Source organism: Jaculus jaculus, chromosome 16 (assembly GCF_020740685.1).
Source record: "Jaculus jaculus isolate mJacJac1 chromosome 16, mJacJac1.mat.Y.cur, whole genome shotgun sequence".
NCBI classification, from domain to species: Eukaryota; Metazoa; Chordata; class Mammalia; order Rodentia; family Dipodidae; genus Jaculus; species Jaculus jaculus.
Genome location: NC_059117.1, coordinates 31,458,076 through 31,485,619, shown reverse-complemented (window position 1 = coordinate 31,485,619; position 27,544 = coordinate 31,458,076). Strand labels below are relative to the sequence as shown.

The 27,544-nt window shown below is 39.1% G+C and overlaps 1 protein-coding gene across 14 annotated transcripts in view; it reads right to left on the bottom strand.

Annotated features, from left to right (window-relative positions):
* Hdac9 (histone deacetylase 9) overlaps positions 1-27,544 on the bottom strand; it is a 915,786-nt gene that overhangs the window by 574,571 nt on the left and 313,671 nt on the right. The gene's annotated exons all lie outside the window — the stretch shown is intronic.

Sequence of the window (27,544 nt, the reverse complement as noted above, 5' to 3'; positions counted from 1 at the left end):
AGTCTGAAAGTAATTTATATGACAGATAAGACTCACTGATGAAGTCCTGAGCGAGGACAGGGGAGTTATTTAGATCGGTTCAAGCAAGGAAGAAAGTTGTCAGACAGTTGCCCTTGACCTAGCCAGAATCCAAGGGTAGAGGAACCACCTCAGACAGCTGAGTCTGCCTTGGATAATGGTTGTTTTGTTTGCTGATTATGTCGAACTTAACCCTAGTTCAGATGCCAGGGTTGAAGATGAGATTAAAATATTGTTAAAACTAAAGAAATTCAAGAATGATAGTTTGATTAGAAATTTTACCTCATTTCTTTCCCCTTTTTTCACAAAAGAAAAAAAACTGTTGTACACTTTCAGATGTTCCTTCTTAAACCAGACATGGTGGCACATGCTTTTAATCCCAGCATTTAGGAGGCAGAAGTAGGAGGATCCCTGTGGGTTTGAGGCCACCCTGAGACTACATAGTTAATTCCAAGTCAGAAAAGTTCTTTTTATTCACTTTATTTATTTATTTTTTATTTCATGACCTAGTCTCCACAAACTCCCATGTAAGCTAGATGTTACATTTCCAACATGGTAGTGAAAGTTGTTCAGTGTTAACATAAAAGGGAATGACAGCCTATTCCCATTGCTCCCTGCTTCTGTCCCAATGTAGTTCTATCTCCCTTGGTAAAAAGAAACATGAATTAAAAAGAGGAACCTAATTTGTTAATTTTTTAAAATATCATATCTATTTATTAGTTAGTTAGTTCTTTGAGAGAGAAAGAAAAGAGAGAGAGAGAGAGAGACTCCAGGATCTCCGGCCACTACAAGCAAACTCCAGACATATGCACCACTTTTGTGCATCTGGCTTGATGTGGATACTGGGGAATTGAACCCAGGCCACTGGGCTTTGGAAGCAAGTGACTTTTACTGATGAGCCATCTCTTTAGCCACAAGGATCCTAACTCTGAATTTCTGCACATACATAAACCAGAGGATTTAAGACTGTGCATGAGCTATGAGTAGAGAGAGGGGGCAGCAAGAGGGGACCAAGACATGACCGGAAGTGGGAAAGGACAAAAGGAAATCTGTAGTATAAGCACAGAAAGAAGGCTAAGTTGAGGGAAGGGCACAAGGAAGGAAGTGGAGGGAAAGAAGGGAGAAAGGAAACAAATAATTTGTTTGAAAACACCAAAATGAGAGACTAGAGAGAGATGGCTCAGCAGCAGTTAAGATGCTTGCATTCAAAGCCTAATGACCCAGTTTCGATACCCCAGTACCCATGTAAAGTCAGATACACAAAGTAACACATACAACTGGAGTTTTTTTTTTTTTTCTGTAAATGGAGGCTATGATTCACCTATTGTCTCTCTGTGTCTCTCTTCTATCTCCCTCTGCTTGCAAATAAATAAATAAATATATTTTTGAAAAATATGAAGTTTTAATCCAGGCGTGGATGGCACACACCTTTAATCCCAGCACTCGGGAGGCAGAGGTAGGAGGATTGCTATGAGTTCGAGGCTACCCTGAATCTCCATAGTGAATTCCAGGACAGCCTGGACTAGAGTGAGACCCTATCTTGAAAAACCAAAATAAATAAATAAATAAATAAGTTTTATATGCTAACATGTAAACTAAAAATAAACGAATAAACGGATAAATAAAAAAACAGATAGAGGTTGGGGAATCTCTATGGGGAGGCACCAGGGGTCAATCTATAACAAGAGTCAGTGTTGACAACTATGGCATGGGAAACTTGAGGGGCATTAATCTATATTTGATTTAAAAAACTGGGGTGTGAAATTAATCAAAACAACTGTGTTAAAGAGGAACTTGGAAAAGTATAGCAAAACCTTATCTTCAAAATATTTATGTCATTAAATACAGCTAGTTAAGAACTTTAATTTCAAGAATATAAAGTTGACTTTCTTCAACAATGTTATCAACTGCAAGGGAATGACTGTGAGATCTGAGTTACCAGGTTCAATAGTGAGACATAGCACCTGCCCTTAAAGGACCACCAGTCTATAATGGTCCTGCCCTAACGTTTCTATATGTAATCTATCCCCATACTCCATATTGTGAATTATTATTGCTCTTACTATCACAACACAATTTAAGTGACATTTTTGTCACTTTAAATATGTTCAATGTGTCACCCCAAAGTAAGTTATATGTCCTCCTAAAATTAACTTTCCTTCTTAATATTTTGCAATAGATAACTTGTGCTCATTAGCTATCAAACATGAATATATGTCATTGCATTATGCGTACTGAATTTGTTATCATATTCCAGGTACATGAAGTCAAAGCCAAAATGGAAGTACGTGCCTTGCCTTACATATGGTTGGTTTCCAGTTATGCTATTTTTCCCTTCTCTTTTCTGCATCTGCCTATCAAACTCTCCAACACACTACAGTTTTAGCCTTCTTTCTCCCCTCTCTTCATTTAAGCAACTCTGATACATTCTACAGGCCCGACTTGGAGGCTGCTTCTTCTTGGAAACTTACTGGAGCCCCTGCAGGGTAGGTTGGCCCTGTCTGTGAAGCACCATTAAAACAAGCTCTGGTTTTCCTACACTGCACTGGCAACTCTTAATTACATACTTCCTTCTATATGTATTTGCTTTGTCTTCCTTTTAAAAATAATAACACTGAGCCACGTGTGGTGGCTCATGCCTGTAATCCCAGCACTCAGGAGGCAGAAGTAGGAGGATCACTGTGAGTTCCAGGCCACCCTGAGACTACATAGTGTATTCCAGGTCAGCCTGAGCTAGAGTGAGACCCTACCTCGAAAAAAAAAAAAAAAAGTTAAAGAAAATAATAACTCTGGAGGTAGGAGTCAATACACCATGGTACATGGTACATAGTGGTTTATAGCAATGGTATAACAGTTCAGAACGCAGGCCACAGAAGCTACACAGGAAATGATTATGGGTGAGGCCAAACCCAGTAGGAGCTCCTTTTTTTAAATTAACTTACTCATCCACCCATTATTTACATTATCTTATTCATTCATTTAATGTCCTGGTTTATAAAAACATATTTGGGATGATTACTATGACTAAGTACTATGATAGACATTGGGGCAACAGCTAAATATATAAAAGGCTCTATTTTCAAAGGATGCCCAGCTAAACAGTCAATCTAGAACACCAGCACATTAGAAAAATAATGAGTACAATACAGTACTTAAGTTTTATGATACAAGGAAATATGGGAGCATGCAGGAAAATATTATTATAAAGAGCTAAATCTTTCTCCCTTTGGCAATGAATTGTTATTGACAAAATCATGAGATCTCATGTGCCATTATATAACCATAATGATTTTACAAGAAAGCTCTCTGAGTTTCATTACTATATCCTATATATGTTTCTAATTGAAATAAAAATGACAAATTTACAGTACCTTACTATGTAAGTATATACCTCATTCTATACACTTAACTGAGAAATTTAAGTTTGTATGTACATATAGTCAATATCATTCCCTGCTCCAAATTGTAAAGAAAGATATTTTCTATCTGAATCTCAAAGCATACAGTCATATGTACAATAAGAAATGAAATGTAAACACATACCCCGAAGCTAGTAATTTACTATCAAGCAGATGACTTTAAGGACCAACCAACTCTGACTCACAGAGTTGCAATTCTCTGATTGCATTTGCTGTAGCCACAAGCCAGGATTTTATATAATCACTCTGTTTAGAGCATCAGATTTCCCATGGATGTTTTTAGACTTGCTATGTCACCCTTAATTTTCTCTCTAAAGGTTAAAATCATGTATATGTCTTTCTTTTGAGCTTGTTCTTGAAAGACTTGCCTCACTAATAAAGAAGGGCATGAAAATATCCTTTCTTTCAATGCAGTTCTGTATAAAACTTACTACAAGCACTACCAATACCAACAGTAACTAGCTCTGTGCCTCCACATTCATTATCCACATTGTGATAAGAGTGGATTCTCTAAATAAAAATCGCACCATGCCTCTCACACATCTGAAAGCTTCCAGTGGCATTTCAATGTACACAAGGTAATAGTCAAGGTGTTTGGCTTAGCAATCAAGGAAACATTGCTTATTGATTAAGCACTATGCTTGGATTAAAATCCATGCTGTTGAGCAGCAGTTACACGGGCAATCATATCTACTTCTGAGAAGCCAAAAATCTCCCCACATCCTCACACCACCCACCATCATCATTTTTTTTTTAATCAAGCTGAATTAGGAAGAGAATTTGGAATCCTTTGACTATTTTACCCCCAAAGTCCTTATCACTGGTACTCTCTTTTCACCTTCATCTAAGGTATGGCTCCAAAGTAACATGTTCCCTCTTCTATCTAATGTTGTCATCTCCAGCTTTCTGCCTAGCTGTTGAAATAAAAGAAAGGCTCACTTACTGAATCGTCAATTTCCTAAAGTTTCAATTCTTCCTCTGGGTTTTGAGGAGAAGAGGGCTAGTGTGAAGATACCCCGAACAGCTTTAAGCAAACATGGTAAAAAGAGAACCCACAACCTGGGCACATCTACTGCTGTGCATTCTTGCCATACAGTGAAGAGCACAAGAAGGAAAGGTGCCCTTTGAGCAGATGGGAGAAGAGCGGCCAGCTACATGGGTCCACTCCATGTAGCCCTGCCCGCAGCTTCTTCCATCAGAGCTGGCCTGGGGAGATCCTGTGGGGACAGGGGGGATGTAAAATCAATTGCTTTGCTCTGAAAGACACACAGTGCTGAACCTTACGGGAAGACACCTGGTATTTCATGATTTGAATGTTCTTTAGTACTTCTTAGAGAAAATATGATGCTTAGGGAAAGGGAATGTCGCAGAAGGGGTATTTATTTGAATGGCACCCACTTTCCTGTTGCTATGGTATGCATCACCTCACTCACACTGCTATGAGGTTTCCTTGTCAACAACAAATGAAAGTTGACATTTATTGGGTTTTAAACAGTGAGTGCCATTTATGTCAGATTCAAAATCTAAATTTAGCTAACAAATTTCCATATACTTGAGTTTTTCCTCCTGTACCTTCTTATGTCTCAGAATATATTGTTGTACTAGAAATCTACAAAAAAAAAGTGTCAAATTTTTTTTTTCCTTTTTGTTACATTGAGGATAATGCTGACCCTTGTAAACTTGCTATGGAAGGGGATTTTTCAGTTCCCCATATTGTTTTACTCAGTACCACCTGATAAAAAGCTTATAGAAATTTGTTTTGCCACACACCACTGACCTATGGAGTCATTTTTCAGCTTCATGAACAAGTCCAAAGGAGAGGAAATTATTTTTTATTAACCAGGTACTAAAAACTAAAGCTTTTTATAAGGGTTGCTTGCTTCTTTCCACCGAGACCAATGGGCAAAGGAAAACAAATCCAACTGCAATAATGTTGCCCATAGGCAGTTTTATTAAAATCTATAAGGTGAAATTTTTAATACAATCAAATCATCATAAAATATGTTAGGTATTTATGGTAAATACAACTATTATTGTACACCTTTCTCCTGCAACACCACCCCTGGGAGAAAGGGATTTTGTATGTTTCAAAAATGAGCCTTTCTGTAAGGTGCATTTAGGCTCCTCTAGTTGAGGTCAAGTTGCATTTTCCATTATAAACCTGTTTGCAGGGGTTTATTACTCTGTCATAAAAATCTGCTTGGGGCTGAAATATGGCATATAGAGTAACCCAGCAGCACATTCTTTAAAAAATGTATCAGGATTGGCTAAACAGTTCAGTCACATTTCAATGATAAAATTATGATTGAAATTTACATTGGTGAATTCAGTGGGCTAACATGGATCAAGTATGTTCTAGTGTAAAGACCCACACTCACAGCCCTGCATCTCTTCCCCTGCCTCACTGAGGACCCACAGGGTGCCCAAGGTGTCGAGGCAGTGCCAAGGTCTAAGCACATGTCAGATTCTCCAAGGCAGCACTCACTGAATGTTAAATAAGACTTTTCAGAGAACAAAAACTTATGGTACCAAAGTTCACACTGAAAATATCTTCCTTGTTGCATGGAATGTATGAAGGCTTTGGGTAAAATGTGAAAAAAAAAAATCTGAACCCATCAAAAAACAGAGCAGGTTCATTATTACATAATGCTAACCCAAAGTATGAGAGCAACATTTTGATCAGCCCTTGCTTATTTTTGATATACTATATGGGGAAGGCAAAGAGTACTTTGGAGCACTTGTGGAAAGCAGTCCGTAACTTAAAGCTGATGGAGATTGTCTTCTAGGATTAGGCTTTAGAAATAAATCATGCTATCCTGGAACATAAATTTGCTTTGGAATAAATTTAGAACTTAAGGTTTTTCATGGTATTCTGGGAGAAAAATCATTCAACCTCAGCAGGTTTCAAATTCCTCATGTCGAAGACATTGGGCTTGGAGTCATGGCTGCCAGGATGCCCTCCAGTTTCCACTCTGCCCTTTTCCCAAATAAAATTCCACTATGTTACTATCTTTATGTAATTAAATAGTTACCACTGCTCATAAGACACTGGGAACCCCTACGCTTGCTGTCCACAAAGGAGCTGTCTCTGAGGAAGAATTCAAAGCAGACTCCTGACCTCTAGCCTTTAGAAAGAGTATGGTTCAAATAAAAAGACAAACATAACCTCATGGGATAAATTACAGTATAGAGGAGGAAGTACGGTATGGCAAAGTGATGGGTCCATAACACCTCCCCTTTGTTTCCTAGCTGCAAGGATATTTTATAAGCTCCTGTGTACAGTAAGATGAATGCATCTCTGCCACCCATGCTTCCTCTGCAAAAGGAACCTGTTGATGTTGTCATGGTCCTTATCATTATGTATGTGTGCATGCATGCACACGTGTGTGTGTTTGTGTGTGTGTGTGTGTTATAAGCATCTGTCCATTTCCTTTCATTGAATGTAACTTCTGTATGAGCAGGGACTTCCTATTTCTCATTCATACCAAGTCAAAGTGCCAGCGCCTAGTATAGTGCCTGACACAGAGTGTCCTTTGTAGTGGAAGAAGAAAAGCAATCTGGGAGGGAAAGAAGGAGAAAGAATGTGAAGGAAATAGGAAGAAAGGAGGAAAGGAAGGAAGGAAGGAAGGAAGGAAGGAAGGAAGGAAGGAAGGAAGGAAGGAAGGAAGGAAGAAGGAAGGAAGAAAAGAAGGAAAGAAGGAAGAGGGAGGAAGGGAGGGAAGTAAAGGGAAGGGCACGTGTGGGGAAAGAGGAGGGAGGGAAGGAATCAAGAAGGATAGAAGTGAAAGAGATAAGTTTATATGAATGACCATTTCAGTCTCAGTAGCAGGACTCTGTACATGACTATTGTTTAAAAAAAAAGGCTCACCTCCCCATATTCTTAACAGGATAAAAAGCAATATATTTTGAAATATTGTCTATCATGTGAGAAAACACAGCTAAGGTAGAATCAATCACCAGATCAATTTATAATTTTCAAAAGAAGATACTGCCCAAGTTTTTCACAAAGAAAAACTGTGTTAATTATAATGGCATCAACATGAACTTTTTTTTATAGCTTTTGAATTCTTCAGACAAAATTAAAACTTTCAGGAATTATCTCTGAAATAGTTTTGGGAGAGCAGTGTTTAAAAAGTTAATATGGGGCTGGAGGGATGGTCTAACAGTTAAAGCATTTGCCTGCAAAGGCAAAGGATCCAGGTTTGATTCCCCAGGACCCACATTAACCAGATGCACAAGGGAGCTCATGCATGTGGAGTCCATTTGCAGTGGCTGGAGGCCCTGTTGCACCCATTCTCTCTCTCTCTCCCTCCTTCTCTATCAAATACATAAGTAAAAATATAATATTAAAAAGTTAATATGGTAAAAGATCCTGGAATATACTATTAATGTTAAATTTTTAACATGTGAGATTGTATCATTTTTGCAATCACAAGCAATACTGAAGAAATCCAGTATTGAGAGACTATTCACACATGACGATACACTACCAAAAAATTCTCTGTCTCCAAAGACAGCAGAGTTAGCCAGATATTTTCTTTTGAAACTCAGGCTGCTAAAAATAGAGATGTGAAAATACCTAACATAATCCATTTCAAAATGACTGTACAACATTCTCATATGTGCACTTTGTAATGAAAGTACCAATGCAATCATGTGATGATATTGCTTGGTATTTTAGTAGCATTTTCACAACTTAGCTTCTTAAATCCTATAAGGTTGGCATGTCTACTTTACAGCTAAATCACTGCCTTGTCACACACCCAGTGGTATGACCAAGTTTCAAACTGAACTTAATTCTATCATACATCATTCAAGTTATCACATTGCCTCCATACAAATAATAGGTTCATTGTAATTGTCTCCATAGACCACAACATTGGATTCAAACTCTCCCTTTTGCAGAATGTCAAACAGTATAATTATCCACTTAAATCTACATTATATTATTACCTTCTCATCATTTGGCCAAATCAATTGTTTCGATAAGTCTATTGACTGTTGACCATCATGTTAGCCAGAATACTGTAAGATCTTCTAATATTTGCTACTTTGATCATTTAAGTTTTATTTTAGTAGTAGTACTAAATGAAAATAAACTACCTCTTTAATTAATAAGTCTATCAATAAGTACTGTTGATTGGTGTGTAAGGCATCCTCTGATGCAAGAAATGATGTACTCATACACACCCCAGGTCTAAGCCTTTACCTTTCAGTGGTGTAAGGAGGAGCTTTGCTGCAGCTAAATATGCAAGAACTCTGCAGGATACAGTTCCTAAGCAATGAATTCCTATAGCAAGAAAGGTTATCATATTGTTATTATCCCTCATTTGATTCAGAATTACTTGTGATACTTTACATATGCACACACACACACACACACTCACACACAAACACATATACATGCACACACACAAACACATATGCATGCACACACACACACACACACATACACAGATGCTCATATACCTAAGCCCATGAACTAATGAATCAGAGTTTCGAAAACAAAGTTTAATATTTATTTTTAAATATATTTTATTTATTTATTTATTTATTTATTTATTTATTTATTTATTTGAGAGAGAAAGAGAGAATGGGCTCCCAAGGCCTTCAGCCACTGCAAACAAACTCCAGATGCATGCTCCCCCTTGTGCATCTTATGTGGGTACTAGGGAGTTGAACCTGGGTCTTTAGGCCTCACAGGCAAACACCTTAACTGCTAAGCCATCTCTCCAGCCCCAATATGTATAACTTGTTAGGAAATCTTGGAGGGATGTGTTTAAAATTGTGACATTTTTCCTCTAACAACATTTTAAAAATAGCATCTTAGGATACTATATGAAAATAATGCTGACCAATATTTCTAAGGATGGTGGTGGCCTTTGCTACATCTTAATATTTAACAATCACACCACCCTCAGTAAACACAACTTTCCCAACCTCTACTTTAATTTGCTAAAATCAACAAGATACCTACAAAATTTTAAAAAGATTAAGAAGTCCCCTGCCTCCGTCTGAGTACCCATTTGACAAACAAGAGAAGGCTGAAAAGGACAACTTTGTCTTAAATACTTAAGGGCTCTTACAGAAAGGGTAAGAAGAGATTATTCAAAGGCTTCGGTATGCAGAAACCTGACACTCATTTTTAATGGAGTGGTAGACTGTTGTTTATTTAGTTTCTGAACTTCATCCTAAATTTGGCTTTATGGAACTAAAAGAGTCTAGCTTTAAATTAACAGACGGCCTTCTACTGTCCAAGGGATAATTTGAACTTCACCGAGACATGTCTCTGAATGGAAATAAAAATAACTCGCATTAAACTCTTAAGTACTTCCCCACATGCATTTCACTTGCCACACGCCTATTGTTCCATGCAGGGCTTGTAAGTCATCTGTAGGAAATTTTCACTGAAACAGTTTCCCATAGCCAAGAAAAGGAAGGCCAAAATGATTTAACTTAAACATAAAAAGGATCTAGAGTATTAAACATTGTTCAGTCAGAGCGGCCAGACTAGAAAATAGACTCGCATGGTCCTCTAAGGTTCTGAGGCTTTAATCTTTGTTCCTATATACTCAAATCAGAAATTTATTCCAGATGAAATGCTGGGCTCACAATCCTAAATTCACAGCCCCTTCATCCCTCAGTCCTTCTTTTAGAAACTTAATTTTAAGATTATGAATATTTTAAATATGAGTAGCATGCCTGGTATAAAACCAGCTAGCATTTAATCATATTAATTTGAAATTCTTTGGGTCCCTCATCAGTACCACTCACGTATCATGCAGGTTCTGGAATCTTCCCTGAACCTCTTGAACCAAAATTGCTCCTGAAGAACATTATTTTTTATTCAAATTATGACCAATTTTTATTGGGGCTTTTTGCTGTTCAGGAGAATTTTATGAATTTTCTTAGTTTAATGTATTCTGTCCCTTACGTTAAATTAATTTCTTTAGAGATCAGTAACCTTTAGTTTTTCTATGATATCTTCAGGCAGTTATTTTCCTTTAAAAAGATTGTATCTAAGGTTTAAAAACATTCTGTACAGTTTTCCATATTTTCAAGTGATTTAAAAATTTTAAGTCACTGTTGTGCATGATTTTATATCTAAAAATATTTATATGAGCCTTCACACTTGCTGATTTTTTTAAATAAACCTGAGCAGAATTTTGGGTATTTTGATAATCTTTTCTATTACTCTATCAATGCTATCTAATCTAACATTTAGCATCTGAGATCTTTTGAGCTTTTTAGCTTTCTAGCAGATTGTTAATGTTAAGTACAACAAATAAGCCAGGTTAGTAAGAGAACCTATATCTAGTGAAAAGTAAGAGACCAGGTCCTTTATAAAAACAAAGCCAGAATCACATACATTTGTACATAATAAGGCAAAGTATAATGATAATATCAACAAAAAATGTTGTGGATGTTTAACACCTAAGAGGTTAACAGTTCTGGAAATTACAGTTTTTGGACTGCACATATCAAAGAAGTAATTGTGAGAATTGGGTTTGATATAACAATTATAATACCATTAGCTTCCATTACCAAATGCCTACACATGTTAGCAACCAACATTATCAGAACACACACACACACACACACACACACACACGTGCTTTGTGTATGCCTGTGAGTGTGTGTGTGTGTGTGTGTGTGTGTGTGTGTGTGCAAGAGAGAAAATTAGATATTCATAGCAAATTTGTGGGTCATCATAAAATAATCCTAGTTTGCTGGTCAAAGTAGACCAGGTAATTCACTCACTAGACACACTGTGCAAATTGGAGATGCTGAAAGTCTCCTAAGTGATTCCTGCATGGTAACTCATCCCATCAAAGAAAACCCACAATTGGAGATCTCTGACTCCTGCCCTAGGTTCTTTCCAGGCACTTTAAGATGGTGAAAGTTTGAAATGTGCCCAACTGACAATGCACAGAAACTTAAGCCTTACAAGTGGGTAAATACTGGCCATAGAAAACACTGCAGTGGGACTAGGGAGATGGCTCACATGCAGCAGAGATATGGAGATGGCTCAACAGGTAAAGCACGCATCATGCAAGTGTAAGGATCTGAGTTCTGATTCCAAACATGTACATAAATTCTCAGTGTGGTGGTGCCAACCTGCAATTCCAGTGCTAGGGATATGGACCTAGCAAATCCTTGGGGCTCATTGGCCATCTAGTCTAGCCAAACCAGTGAACTGTAAATTCAACAAGAGACCCTGTCTCAAAGATTGAGGTACAGAGTGATTAAGACTCCCCACCATGTCAACAACCTCTGACCTCCACATGCACAAAGCACCCACTGGCACAAGCACCTGCTCACAAATGCACACACCCATATAAACATGAATACGCGTGTTGACGCCACACACACACACACACACACACACACGAGAATACTGTAGTGGGAAGTCCTGAGCAGCCTTTATCACAGGACTTCAGAGGTTCAGCATTAAGTGTAAAGCAGTTGCTCTAGGATGTGGCCAGAAGAAAGATAAAATGAAATGGACAGATTAAATAAATAAATGAATAAGTGGAAGCAAGAGCTGTGCTAGGAGCCATTCATTTTTGTGACAGATAGAAGCTGCTGACCTACAGGATCACAGCTGTAATTCTGAATAAGTCCCCGAGCTGGCATTATCTCCCCGCTCCAACTCTCAGCTCACTCCAGGGAGTGAACACCATCCAATAAGGTTCAGACATTGCTGGAAAATTCCTTTATAATGCACCTACATTTCATCCCAAGAGGAGTCGAAAGGATCCTGTGAACAAGAAAAATCAGAGACGGACACTGAGGCATGTGGAATGCAAAGGGTAACTCCTGACGAGAAAGAGAAAGGATTCCCAAGAGGGTGAAGGGGGTCGCCAAGAGAGAGAGGTGCTGGCAGATCAGAGCCCTAAGGCTAGCAATAGTAAGATGGAACAGCCCCACAGTGCCGGGGCAAGCATGCATCAGGAAATATGCAAAGAAGAATGTGCTAAGAAATGAAACAAGAAAAACAAAAGTTGCAGCTTTTGAATTAGAACACAGAAAAGTAGGCAGATTCCACAGTGAGGATCTGCAAGCAGCTGCCCCCGAGAAGAGATTTTTTAGAGATATAGAACATAATCTCATTAAGGGGAACTCTTTCTCTCTTTCTTTAGCATGTTTTCTTTATTTTTATTTATTCAGAGAGAGAATGGGCACACCACGGCCTCTATCCACTGCACAAGAACTCCAGATGCACGTACCACCATGTGCATCTGTTTTATGTGGATTCTGGGGAATTGAACCTGGGTCCTTAGGCTTTGCTGGCAAAGGCCTTAACTGCTAAGCCATCTCTCCAGTCCTAATTAAAGGAAACACTTCATCCCATGTCTTCAGCATGTCTTCAGGTAAGGGGTGGTTTCTTGACCAGGTGAGTGATTTACATGCTCCACCCAGGACTAGAGAACTGTTCTTCCCTTTCTAATGTCAGCTGGGAGATAGGAGCTAGGTCCTTCCTTCAGTGACCTCAAAGCCTATTGTCTATTGACTTACAATGAGCAGCAGTAGCATGAGCCTCTCTATCTCCTCTGTGAGAGGCTCTACTGCTCCTCCACATGGGTATTTCCACCCAGGCCTAGTATGATGGCATCCTGAACAACTCTGGAAACCATGTATTGAAGATTTCGAAACTATCATCAACATTATCTTTGAAGGACAAGAGCAAGGCCACCTGCTAGGCTGCCCTTCTACAGGGATAGGACGCATGCAAATGAAAACCAAAGTTTCACTGTGCTCATCCACTGATTATTTTGTGCTAAAATACACCACCTCATCCAGGTTAATGGAAGCACTGAACCAATGCTTTCAGATGGAGTCAGATCAAAACAAAACTCAATTTTTTTTTTTTTTAAATATTGGTTTGGTGAGCAGAATCTGGTAGCCGTAAGCAAGGGTATACCAGGCTGGGAAGAAAAATGTTTAATACAAGTGAAATGTATGGGCTACTCTTAGAGCAATTCAAATGTCTGCAAAGATCTACTCAGAAGACCTGGTGCTCTGTACATCTGCGTACCAGGGGCTCCTCCCTGGTTCTTATAGAAGACTAGTTCAGAGAAAATTTAAACTAGTTCAGAGATGAAATGTAAGGGAGGAGGGCAAGTCCAAATGTTGGGAGTTTGAGGGCCTGAAAATAAGGAGTCTGTGTTAATTCCCAAACAGCATAAATGAAGTTGTAAAAGGCTTTGAACAGCAGTATCTCACTAAAAACAAGACCTGTGACAAAGTCAATATGGTAGATGATGCCAAGCATGCTGCTCCCCACTCCATTGTCTGAGGTGGAGACAAGCTGGTCACCACTAGAAGAGAGAGAAGCACGGAAGACGGAAGGAATGAAAACCAAGTGACGTTAAGTTAGAAAAGCTATGGATGCTTTTCCTGGCCATGTAACTGTGGGGGTGAGAAAGAGCAATAAATGTCTAGTCATCATCTGAGAGAGGAGCCCCGCTGAAGAAAGCAGGCGGCCACAGTGCAGAAGCAAGCCCCCCAGGGAGAAGCTCCTGGGTGCGAGTCCTCCTGACTTCCTCACCCTCACCGCCTCAGAAAAGCAGCACCATGGCGCCAAAGCTGCGCTGACAGAAAGGCAGTTCTGGGAGCTATGCAACTCCAAGATGCGCCCTGTCCCCCCCACATACATCAGATGTGCTCATGGGAGTTCAGGGGGATGCAGACTTTCTCAGAGGATCACAAGGAGGGTATGGACAACGTAAAGAACTATTCTAGGGACAACTTGGGGGGGGGTGACATACAGCTGTAGGGAAAATTTACTATCATCTGTTTATCTTATACATGAATACAACCAGGTGTTTTTTTAGAAAGTATATTTCTGGCTGTTGTTGTTTTTTTGAGGCAGGGTCTCATTCTAGCCCAGGCTGACCTGGAATTCACTATGGAGTCTCAGGATGGCCTCGAACTCACAGCAATCCTCCTACCTCTGCCTCCCCAGCGCTGGGATTAAAGGCATGCGCCACCACTCCTGGCATTTCTGTTGGTTTTTAAAGCAAAGCCACATGATTTAGTGACACAGATTCTTCTCTCCTGATTAAGATGAACCCACAAATATCCTTTATATATATTAAAAATATGGCAACTAATATTTGAAACAAAAACTTCAAGGACTGTTTAAAATATAAGAAATCATTTTCTCTTCAAAAGATTATGACCTACTTTAATACACAAAGCAGTTTAGTGTTCTAAAATAATGGCAAATTCAGTCTCACTCCCTTATGGATGAATCAGTACACTGTTTTATTTGTATACATATGGCACCTAGGAAAGCAAATCTCACCATAGTATTAGCATTGAGACTATCAAGATAGATGTTTTATTCAATAGCTTATCCGTGCTACAGTAAGTTAAGATTTTAAAGGTTCACACAGCCTTAATTCTTTCTAAAATTCTAAAGATAAGCACTGCTCTACCACGGGCTCACAAGAAGATTATTTCAGTTGGAATTTCTCTGTGTTCAGCCTACCTCCTTTCTCATTTTCTATGAGTAGTCAAAATAGCAGAGTATCACTTTTGGAGTGACATGGCATTTCAGGAAAAGCCCACACGACAACTGTTTAAAATACTCTTTGCAAGCTTCTGACTGGGAAATAAAATCCAGGCAATTCAGAGAAAGCTTTAATTGTACTCAGCCTCCATCACAGACGAGGATAAGGTGTGGGAGCATAACAATTGGGCAGCATTATCAATCCAGTAATTAGCTGAGCACCTTTCCATTGGTTCCAGTGTGAACATGAATCAAGCAGAACAGAAGTGGGAGGACAGCCCTGTCCTTCCTCTGGCCCATGCTGAAACAGAGAAAGAGCTACAGTTATTTCAAAAGGGGGCTAGGGGGCTGCATCAAGCAAAGATGGAGAGGAGCTGTCTTGTGAGAAAGAGACGCTTCCTTATTTGAGTCTCCTTTTATTCTTTGAAACTCTGACTCGCCCTCCCGATCTACCAGCAGAACTAGACAGAGTTGACTACATGCATGAAAGGCCAAGCCCACAGGGTGGGGCAGGGTACAGAGGCCGGGAAGAATGACAAGCTGCTGCCCCAGGGGAAGAGGGGAACGGACAGCGAGCAGAGGAGACAGAAGCCAGGAAGGAACTATCTGCCAAAATCCAGAATGCATTTGACCATGTGATGTATCCTGAGATGCTAGGACCAAATTAGATCACTGGGCATCAGTAAAAAGGGTGAACATATTATAAAAGGTGATGGAGGAGCTTTCTTTACCAGGGGAGAACTGCAGGGGACTTCAGAGGAATGGGAATAGATGGCTTGAGGTTCAAGACAGTAAGCACCTTCCCTTCCAGCTGTGACTTAATTATCAGCCTCTCTTAATGTGCTGGCTAACTAGGCTACACAAAAGGACTGGCCCACCTCATACAACTAAATGTTGAATGTGGCATTCTGGGGGGTGTTTAACTGCACTCCTCTGGCAGGTGGGAAAGTTCAAGGTGAGAGTGACTTGGTTCTTTTTATTATTATTATTACTTTTACCTTGTTCGTAAGTTAGGATTTGGTCACAAGTTCCTCATGGCTGCAAAAATATTAAGTGACAAGCATAAGGCCAAAACATTTATCATGGAGAGTTCATTGTAAATTTAAGAATTACAAAATGAGATTTCCAACACAAGTTCAATAAAACCAAAGGAGGTGGGGAGGGAAGGGTTACCTGAAGGAATTAAAACAACAAAAAAAAAAAAAGGAAAGAAAATTGCAGACACATGATGCTTACATATTATGGTTAATTCAACTCAAGCTTAGCTTAGCCAACAAGAAAACTTACAAAAGGGTCTGACCAAGGTGACCAGTGCTATCACAGGCACAAGTTAATTATGCTACAGAGGTGAGACTTGAAGTGTGGATGAGCCTCCTGGATGAGCTAAACCGGGCCACACAGCAGGAAGGAGTTCATCAAAGAGGAGAGGGAGAGAGCTATATCAGGAAACCCAAAACCTGGAAATCAGAGGAACTATTATCATCTGATACTAAATGCCATAACTCAGCTGGAACAAAGGGCATATTAAATAATACAGATGACTTGAAAGGTAGTCATGGGCTCCATGGGATAGGCGTTGTTTTCACAAGCACTGAAGAAGCTACTGAGCATCTGGAAGGAGGTCAAGACTAGGTGAAAGCAACACTGTGGGTACAGCGGGCTCCCTAGCCCCCCACCCCTGTTCCAGCCTGTTTTCCAGCTCTGGAGAACGCCTGTAAGGACTGCCATGTTAGACACCATCTCCTGCCCTGAACCATAAAAGCACGAGTGGCTTTCCTGAATTACGTTTGTTGGTGCAATAGTCTCTCTATCACACTGTTAAGAGGTAATATTTAAAGCCAACTTACACAATGAGCAAACTGCTCCAGAGGAACTGTTTATTAGGAACCCTAAATAGAAGTACGTCCCTTACTTTAGTCCATTGGAAATTCCTTATATGTCTTCATGTAAACTCTCCTAGGAACAGAAACAAGGAAAGGCCCCAAGCCTCGGCCAGAGAACAGTTCCCATCAGCAGTGGGCACCTATCTGACACGCAGGCAAATTAATTTCAGCAGGCTAACGGCTCCACAGCAACCGAAAAGCTGGGTACATTCAGTCACATAGGAACACAAATGTGTTTGTTTCTTATGGTGCTACTCTCCAGAAGAAAAGCGCCGGGCTAAGGAGAGAAATGTTTATTGAACATGCATGGATCAGGTATAATTAGCTGTCTGGGAATCCTCCTGCCACTTGAGAAGTGCCTGGTTCTTACCTGGTATCTGTGACACACACACTAGATTATGTCACTTGGCCTCTTTTTGCGGCAAGGCGCCTCTAACACACAGTTAAGGATTCCAGAATGCCTAGAATAAGGGAACAAACTACTTTTTTTTTTTTTTCTTTTCCAACATTAACACTCTTGCCAATCTCAAGAACTGGAATACAATCTTTGCAAGTTGCTGGGCCAGAAAAAGGGTGGAAGGATTATCTCCCAGCACCGAGGCACGCTTGCCAAAGGTGAGGCAGCGCAAACAGAAAGCGCTCACTGCAGGCAGCGCAGATGCTTTGCTTCCAAAGGACCCACATAAACAGAGCTTAGGGCACCTGCTCAAGGACCAAAGGGGTGGTGCGTGGAAGGATTGGGGTCACACACTGAAGGTACAATGATACACACCCCTTTCTCCTGAAGAAAGAGCAGGCCGTGATGGAAACTCAACATTTTACCTTTGCTCCAGGCCTGGTATCAAGCAAATCTGAGTTTCATACTTAATACTCATTAATGACCTATGGGGTTGCACAACCATTGGCTTCCCGTCACAACTCTGCCATTTCTGCCCCGAATGATCTCTGGATGGTTATTTAATCCCATTGAACCTCAAGTTCCTGGGGTTGAAAAACAGAATTTCCTTTTATAGTTCAGGAGAATGTTGAGGAAATTCAAAATATATTCATTTTCTATATTTTATTTTATTCCAGGATCACACCACATATTCCAATTTAGAATAATGTATTTACTACAGAAAACAAAATTGCTCACAATTTCTATTTTTGTTTTGACTGAATGGCTAAAAATAGTTAAGCATGTTTTAATTTAATTTATTTGGTATGCATGTACATGCCTTTTACATACACATACTTTCAAATACTTTACCAAATGCTATGAAATGAAACCAGTATCTTTTATAACTACTATTTTAAAAATTTAGAGAAATTTAAAATGTTAGTTATTTCATCTACCAAGTCTTCACTTTCTGATTTCTTCCTGTGCGATCATGCTGAAAAGACCTTCTTTACTTTGATGTTAGTTGAGCATCTTATCTTCAAGCGCCTTCCTCCTCTATTTTTTTTTTACATTCAATCCTTTGATCCATCTGGAATTTATTTTAGTATATAACATAAAGTAAAGGACCAACTCTATTTTTTCCAAAGAGTTAGCCAACTTTTCCAGAATCGTTTCTGAAATAATTCTTTCTTTCTTCACTAATTTAAATGTCACTTTTATCATGTAACCACAATGAATGCCAAAATACTTCAACCCATGTGCCAATGATGCAAGTGAGCTTAGCAGGACCTGTCTGCACAGTGCTGAGACCATGTCCAGCCCAGCTGGGCAGTGTGCCAACTTCCTTTAGCAGTGAAAATCTGTCATGGTGATGAGACGGCAAAAGATGATCTGCCACAAATGTGACATCCCCACACTACTCAGTTTCTGGTCTCCTATTTCTATCCATTGTAACTTCATGATACGTAATTTAATGTCTTGTAGCCCAGGTATTCTGTTATTTATTTTCTTAACCTAATTATGTATGGTCAGTCAGTAACGTTTACTGTTCCAGATGAATGCTATAAGCACCTTAAAGGATGGTTAGAATTTTTTGTTATAATTAACAGTAAATTTATATAAAAACATTAAAAGAGGACTGGAGAGATGGCTTAGCGGTTAAGTGTTTGCCTGTCAACATAAGGACCCCGGTTCAAGGCTCAATTCCCCAGGACCCACATTAGCCAGATGCACAAGGGGGCACATGCGTCTGGAATTCGTTTGCGGTTGCTGGAGGCCCTGGTGCACCCATTCTCTCTCTCTCTCTCTCTCCTTCTCTCTCTCTCTCCTTCTCTCTGTCTGTTGCTCTCAAATAAATAAATAAAAATAAACAAAAAAATTAAAAGAAAAGGCATCCTTACCATAATAGAATATAAGTTTCTCCATTTGATCACATCTTCTCCCAATTAAAAATATGAAAGTATGTTTTATGTATTTCTATATTTACATAGATACATAGACACATTCATATATTTTTCATGATATGTCCAACATATTTTTCTTAAGCTTGTTTCATTGTATTTGATTTGCTGATACTATGTAGATATTTGTCTGCCACATTTCCAAAATGATTATTTGAAAACTATTACCTTTATTTGATATTTCATATTCTCACGGTTTACTATACCTTTATGTCATCTCTAGTGATTCTTTCAACTGACACCCTTAAAGATTCTAAGTAGGCAATGACACCACATCTGAAATCATTAGATTACCACCTAAAGTCATGTCTCTTGTTTCGTTCTTGGTACCTTCCTTTTAGTCCCCTCTCAAGGACACAGCCCAAGACACAAACATGGCTCGCCACATGGTTGATGTCTATGGTAGTTTTAACATGATAACTAAAAATGTATGGTTCCATAGACTAAGGTGATTTTTTTAACATTTATTTTTAAATATTTTATTGTATTTTTTATTTATTTGACAGACAAAGAGGAGGAGGAGGAGAGGGAGACAGAGAGAGAGAAAGAATGGGCATGCCATGGCTTCCAGCCACTACAAACGAACTCCGGATGCATGCAACCCCTTGTGCATCTGGCTAACGTTGTCCTGAGGAATCGAACCTAGGTCCTTTGGCTTTGGAGGGAAACGCCTTAACCACTAAGCCATCTCTCCAGCCCAACTAAGGTGTTTTATTAAAATTGAGTTTGCAGCTTCCGCCTCTAGCAGACAGATTCCTGCTATGGGATGTGGGGAGGGTGGCATGTCATTGGGGTCAGATCTGAGTCCAGCTCACAGGTGAATTTAGGGGCAGATCTGATTCCAGCAGCTTTGAGCTCTGGTGGGCTCTGTGTTTGCTTTCCGCTTGCTTTTAGTGTTTGTTGGCTGCCGCCCACCCCTTTTCGGCTTGGATTTATGGAAAGAGAGCCAGCATTTTTCCCAACACTGATGGAACTTCCCTGGATCTGTAAACCTGAAAAAATCCCCTCTTCCCATAAACTGCATCTGTTTGGAAGCTCATCCCAGCAACGTGGAGCTGACTACAACAAGATCCAATAAATATTGAATGATTCTGTTGCTTGAAGTCATCCAGAAATAAATGACAGGAGCTGGAGAGATCAGTTAGTGGTTAAGGTGCTTGCCTGCAAAGCCTAAGGACCCAGGTTCTACTTACTTGCCACAACTCTCTTAAGCCAGGCACACAGGGTGACACATGCGCACAAGGTCATGCATGTGTCACATGCACAAGGTGGAGCACGTGTCTGGAGTTCAATTTCAGTAACTACAGGCCTTGGTGTGTCAATTCTCTCCCTGTCTCTCTCTCTCTCTCTCTCTCTCTCTCTCTCTCTCTCTCTCTCACACACACACACACACACACACACACACACACACACACATTAAAAAAAGATAACAGTAATATTCCTCCATTTTTCTGAGTGATGCCTCATTGTTCTGTTTCCTGAATTAAAGCATTTTTTTATTTTCTTCTTCTTTTTCTGAGTGTATGATGAGTGTACGTGAGTGTGTGTGTACATAAGCTGCAGCATGTGTGTGGAGGTCAGAGGACACCCTCAAGGGTTACTCCTTGCCTTCCACCTTGTTTAAGGCAGGGCTTCTCACTGATACTCAAAGGAGTGTGCTCCAGGCTAGCTGGTTCAAGAGCTTCCAGGATATCCCCATCTCTGCCTCCTTTCTTTCCCTAAACATACTGGAATGATAGGCGCCTGCCACTGCCATGCACTTGGCTTTTATTTGGGTTCTGGGAATCCAAATTCGGGTACTCACTCTTAGACACTAAGCACCTTATCCAGTGAGTCATTTCTCCAGGCAAAACAAGGACTTTCTATAATGGCTTTTATTTCATATATATATATATATATATATATATATATATATATATATATATAATGTCTTTGGTTTTTCAAATGATTGTTAAAATGAAAATAATAACCTGATTTATAGGGCAGGGGTCAAAATCACTTCAACTTGCATAAGTGGTAATGTTCAGAAAAGTATTACACACAAATTTGTATTTAACTGATTGTTCTGGTATTAAAATTTTTCATGGACTAGCCAAGAATCCAGTTACATGTACTAAAAAAATATGAAACAAATAACAATAAAATCATATAAACTTTAAAATATTTTCTATCACTAAAACCACTATTAAGGGTTGGAGAGATGGCTCAGCAGTTAAAGGTGTGTTTACTAGAAAAGCCTGACAGCCCAGGTTTGATTCCTCAGTAACCATATAAAGCCAGATGTATAACGTGGAACATGTGTCTGGAGTTCATTGATAGTGGCAAGAGGCTCTGGCATGATCATAATTATCTAGTCTCATCCTCTGTCTCTCTTTTTCTCCCTTTCTCCTTCCCTTTCTCCTTGAAAATAAATATATAAAATAAATTAATTTTAAATGTACTATCAATTTTACCACAATAGCCTTATCATCAGCATGTACCTTCCTAAAATATATTATTTAAACTATATTTTGCTCTATTAAATTTGTCTCTCAATATTTAAAAAATTATGTTCTTCATTTTTTTTGAAGAACTTTATCTCAATTTGAGTAGCGAGCACATACTTTATTTTTCTCTATTTTTAATAAAAAGCATGGGTCGGAAATTTTCCTAATTATACTTTGTCATATGCCATACATTATAATACTTTATCCTCTCATGGCCACGATTTCCTTAATTGTCAGTAATTATAGTTTTGATTTCCTTTTGATCCAAAAATTTACAGAAGTGGTTTTCCTTCTATGTCACTAATAATTTTCTGATTAAAAAGCGTTGGTATTAATTTATACTGTATTGCTTTGTGGTCAGATAATGTAAACTGTGGCTTTTCTAGTTTGAAATAGTTACTTAACCATATAACTATGTCCTCCAATTTTCTCCATGTCATTTGTCAAAGACATAGAATAATTATATTTCAAACACAGTTAATCTTCTTTTTCAAAAGTTGCACTTTATAAAATATGCAAAGACAGCTTTCTAGAACCTCAGGATGGTGGAAGTAAAGATACTCTGGGGTCTCTCCCTCAGAACACTTTTTGGTTTTTCCTCCCAGATCATGATGCTATGATACAGCTTTATAAATAATGATATTGATTAAAGGGGGAAGCCTATAGATTGTGAGTTTGCGTTTCCCAAAATGGTAATAGAAACCCCATAAATAAAGACACCAAAGATTCCAGCAGCTGTCCATCAGACATCGTCTCATTAGGTATCACTGTGTAGCTCAATTTGACCTACCTCTGTACGTTGCTCAGTGTGGATTGGAACTCCCCATCTCTCTGCTTCTGCTTCGAGAGTGGTAGGGTTCAAGCATGCACCGCTATGTTGGGATCTGCCTCCTGCAAGCCTTTGAGGAGCATACCCATGCCAAAAATTACAGGGAAGCTACAGTACAGCCACAGGGAAAGCCACTCAGGCTCCCTCTTCACAATGCCACCTCTCTTTTGCCTACTTATGAATCCTTACAATTGTTAAGACAAATGCCAAACCGCAATGATACAACTGAAAGAAAGCTACTGTGTTTGATACTTTTTGTTTGATAGATTAGATATAGGTATAGATAGATTAGATAGATACATAGTTATTAGATATACATATACAGTGTCTCAACTGTTTCCCCTGTGGATGTTCCTGCAAGTAAGCCCATTCGTTTCCTCATTTAAAGCATGCTTCTTTTATAGTTTGTAGTATTTCCCTACCAGTAAAAAATATTTTTAAAACCATTATTTGATTTTTAACATTGACGTGCCACTTTTAGAAATGGGCTATCTAAAATGTTTTTAAGTAATCTGAGAGTCACTGCTTTTTTTTTTTAATTTTTTATTTATTTATTTGAGAGCGACAGACACAGAGAGAAAGACAGATAGAGGGAGAGAGAGAGAATGGGCGCGCCAGGGCCTCCAGCCTCTGCAAACGAACTCCAGACGCGTGCGCCCCCTTGTGCATCTGGCTAACGTGGGACCTGGGGAACCGAGCCTCGAACCGGGGTCCTTAGGCTTCACAGGCAAGCGCTTAACCGCTAAGCCATCTCTCCAGCCCGAGTCACTGCTTTTGATATCAAAAGTTTGATCATTTGTACTGGCTAGAATAAATAAATGCCTCATTTTACTTAAGGACCAGAGACTTGGTCTCAGAGCAAGACTAAAATGCATTATCCCACTCATCTACTCTAGGTTGAAAGAGGCACAAAGTGTCTTGCTCTCAGTGGGTAGTTTTATTGAATAAGAACTCAAAGCCAAGGGTATTCCAAGAAGCTCAAATGGATTAGAAGTGCTGCAGGCTCTGGGTGGAACTGGGACCCTGTAGTGGTGTCTGAAAGTCAAACAGAAAAGTCAAGAGGCACAGAGTTGGTCATTATTTACTGAGAATGGGCTGCAAGCCCCAGAACAGAACTATACAATGAAGGATGGTAACAGTGTATGGAGCGAAATAAAAAAAAAATTGTGAGAAAAATATCTACTGACCTGGTAAAAGGAGTCAAAGTCAGACAGACAAGCATTTTATACTTCATGTTAATTTTCTTAAACTTAAAGAATGGCATGTGATAAAATTAAAAAAAACAAACTTTAAAAAGGTGTCAGGTGTCCGGTGTCTGGAGAGATGGCTTAGCAGTTAAGGTGCTTGCCTACAAAGCCAAAGGATCCAGGTTCAATTCTTCAGGACCCACATAAGCCAGAAGCACAAGGTGGCACATGCATCTGGAGTTCATTTTTAATGGCTGAAAGCTCTATACCCATTCATTCTCTCTCTCTCTCTCTCTCTCTCTCTCTCTCTCTCTCTCTCTCTCGCTCTCGCTCTCGCTCTCGCTCTCGCTCTCGCTCTCTCGCTCTCTCGCTCTCACTCTCTCTCTCTCCCTCTTTCTCTCTCCTTACCTCTCCCTCTACCTCTCTGTCTGTTTCTCTGTTTCTCAAGTAAATGAATAAAAAGAAAGAATAGCATGTGAAGCTAGATGCGTGTGTATGTATCTGTATGTGTCTGTGTGTGAGAGTGTGTTCACACGTGTGTGTAACATAACTGACGGGCTTCCATTTCCTTACCAGAGTTCAATTTCTGTTGTAGGGTGGACAGTCAAGAATGCATGGAAAAGTAGTGTAGATTTCCCCATGAAAATGCTTACAGAATCAACAGGTCTCTCTTTGAAAGACAAATTGTTTCCTGAGGGCTACACTGGATAAATGAAACTGTTTGCTGTGCTGACAATAAAACAAAACACCAAACTTCAATCATTTTCCTAAGATACTGTGGTCACAGTATTAATCTGTACCTAAGAACCAACCTAGGCAAGCATCATTCAAAACCATGCAGCTTCTTTATTCATTCTCTACATATATTTTCTACTATTCACACGAACACATTTTGTATAGTGGACTTTCAATAGTATTGCTAATAAGAGAAATCAGTAATGAGTAAGGAAGTTATAAGGTCCAACTGTGCCTCAACTATAACTATAGATCTGTATAGATCTTCTTTGTGAAGGGGATAGTTTCAGATATAAATAATTTCCAAATACAACTTTTTTTTCCAGAACATTGTGAATAAAACTGGTGTGCCTACTAGATCAAATCACCAATAACATCTTTAGGTATAATCAAATGGAGATGACTTTTCATATTTATTTCTGTCATTTAGTAAAAACACAAATCTATTTGCTGTCTGGTTGGTTCCTTCAACTTTTCAGACATTTTTAAAAAAGCCATTTTGTTTTTTTTGTGTACGGGCCACCCTTTTATAAAACTTATATGTTTACTACAAAAGAGAGACTATGCACATATATAAATATTTACATGTATATAAACACATATGCAAAAATAAAAAGTTAGATGTGTACGTATGGATACTTTCACTTTGGTAATCACAAATATGTTAACTTACTAAAATTTTACTTTGAGAGTTTAGACTACTCCCTAATTTTTAATGCAAGTTTAACATTTTCTCAGATATTTTTACATAGCATTATTATGAAGTAACTAAACTAATACTACCAGCAATGATGAAAAAAATAAATGCAAGTGCATATAAACAGATTTTGCAAAGACGACACAGTTTGCTAAACCTAATATGAATGCACACATATAGAAATGGTTTAGAAATTTGATACAAAATTATTGTCCCTCAGAAATCGAACTGTGGCATTTGCTTCTCTGGAAAGATGTCTGTTTGCTTTGACACTTGCACAGCTGTAACTCCCTTTACCTGCCATGCCAGTTGGTAACTCCCCTGTCCCTTCCTCATGTGCACACCGCCGTCTGTCTAGTCCTCCTGCCGGGCCAGGGCTGTCAGCACGGCTTCCCGAGATAGAAAGAGGCGCTTCCTGTAGCTGCCGGGTCTCTTTACTGTGCCTTCGATTCCTGCTGCCTCGAAGGCCTCTGAACATTTCATGTTGCTGACAATGAAAAATATCACCTATTTTCACTTTCAGTCTTAGTAGTTTTGTGCCATTGACTGAGGAATCAGAAACCTCTTTTAGACTTTCTGGAATGAAAATTAAGCATTTTTCAAGGTGTGAAACTGAACCATTTCCATGTTCCCTTCTCTGTTTAAAGGATTATGTTTCTGTTTTAAATCTCAAGAAAAGAAAAATTAATTTAAAAATCCTTATCTCTGTATAAGTAACTATATATTTTCTAAATGTTTAAATGCATGCCTATTCTTAATAAATCATTATTATATTGTTATTATACTGCAGATGGTAGATCAAGATTGCCATTTAATTTATATCCACAGACTGCAGGAGCACAAGGTGATGCATCTGGGGTTCATTGCCAATGGATGGAGATTCTGACATGCATAAAATCTCTCTCTCTGTCTCTCTTTCTCCCTCTTTCTCTGTCTTAAATGAATAAATTAAATATTTAAAAGAATAGATGGGCTTTAACTCTGGGGACTGAGTAAAATTTCAAATCATATTCAACACATTTACTGCATTCTGTCTGTTATAGAGAATTTAAGATTTCCAGTGAAGTTATTCACTGTATTAGCGTTTCTTTCCAAATAGTCAAGAGTCAGGCTGAAGAGATGGCTGAGTATTGAAGGTGCTAGGATGCAAAGCCCAACAACATTGGTTCTATTCCCCAGTACCCACGTAAAGCCAGATGCACAAAGGGGCACACCTGGAATTTGTTTCCAGCCGCTGGGGGCTCTGGCACACCCATATTCATCCTCTCTTTCTCTGTCCCTGCCTTGCTTGAAAATAAATATCTAAAAATCAAGTGTAATGTATTAATATGGACATTTTCTATCCTTAAAGGAGAAAAAAAAATCAGATCCCATGCAAAACAAACCACTCCATGTAATTAACAAATTCTCCTGGCATTTTGTAGGTAAAACTAACACTCATTTTTAAAGGAAGCTTCCAGAAAACCAAATTCCCAATCCCTACAGACTGAAATTTTGTCCTCAAAATATTCCTATGTGGAAACCAAATCCCCAATGTGATGGTTTCAGGTGAAAAAGGGGCCAAACGTATGAACCAAGGAAGGTGGTCCCCACCAAATATCAACCACGCTGACACCATGAACTCACACATCCACCAGTTCCTGCTGTTCTATTATTGCAAACTGAGCTGAGACACCAACTGTCTAAAAACAAAGACATGTGGTTATTGATGTGTTAAAAATCACTTTGAAGGAGTGGGTTAGAGATGACCAAATGCTGACCCACTCTTTTCTTTTTTGGGGGGAGGGTATTTTTATTTATTTTTTTGAGAGTGACAGAGAAAGAGGCAGAGAGAGAGAAAGAATGGGTGCACCAGGGCTTCCAGCCACTGTAGACGAATTCCAGATGCATGCGCCCCATTGTGCATCTGGCTAACTTGGGTCCTGGGGAATCAAGCCTCGAATCGGGTCCTTAGGCTTCACAGGCAAGCACTTAACGGCTAAGCCATCTCTCCAGCCCAACACTCTTTTCATTATGGCAGCCACACTCAGTCCCAGCCTCCCTGACAGGTTTTTTTCTTAATTAAAACAGGAGGAAAGGAACGACAAATTAATCTTACGGTTAGTACTGAAAGCCAGCATCAATATGGTGCTAGAATTTTCTAGGGAATGTCATGACCCCAAAGCATTATATATAAATAATAGTTTGAAAGTTTAGTAGAAAAACGTGACTATGTATGAGTTCTGAGTTCTAGCACTGTAATATAACAAAGATGGTGAATCAAAGCAACCTCAGTATGAATTACAACTATGTACACATTCATTCTGTGGAATTAGCATTACTCTATCAGGACAAATTTAGTAGTACTTTATAATCTTTATGTCTTGGATATAGAGCTATTACATTTGCACACATCAAATCATATTTAAAAGATAATTACTTCTCCTTCTAGA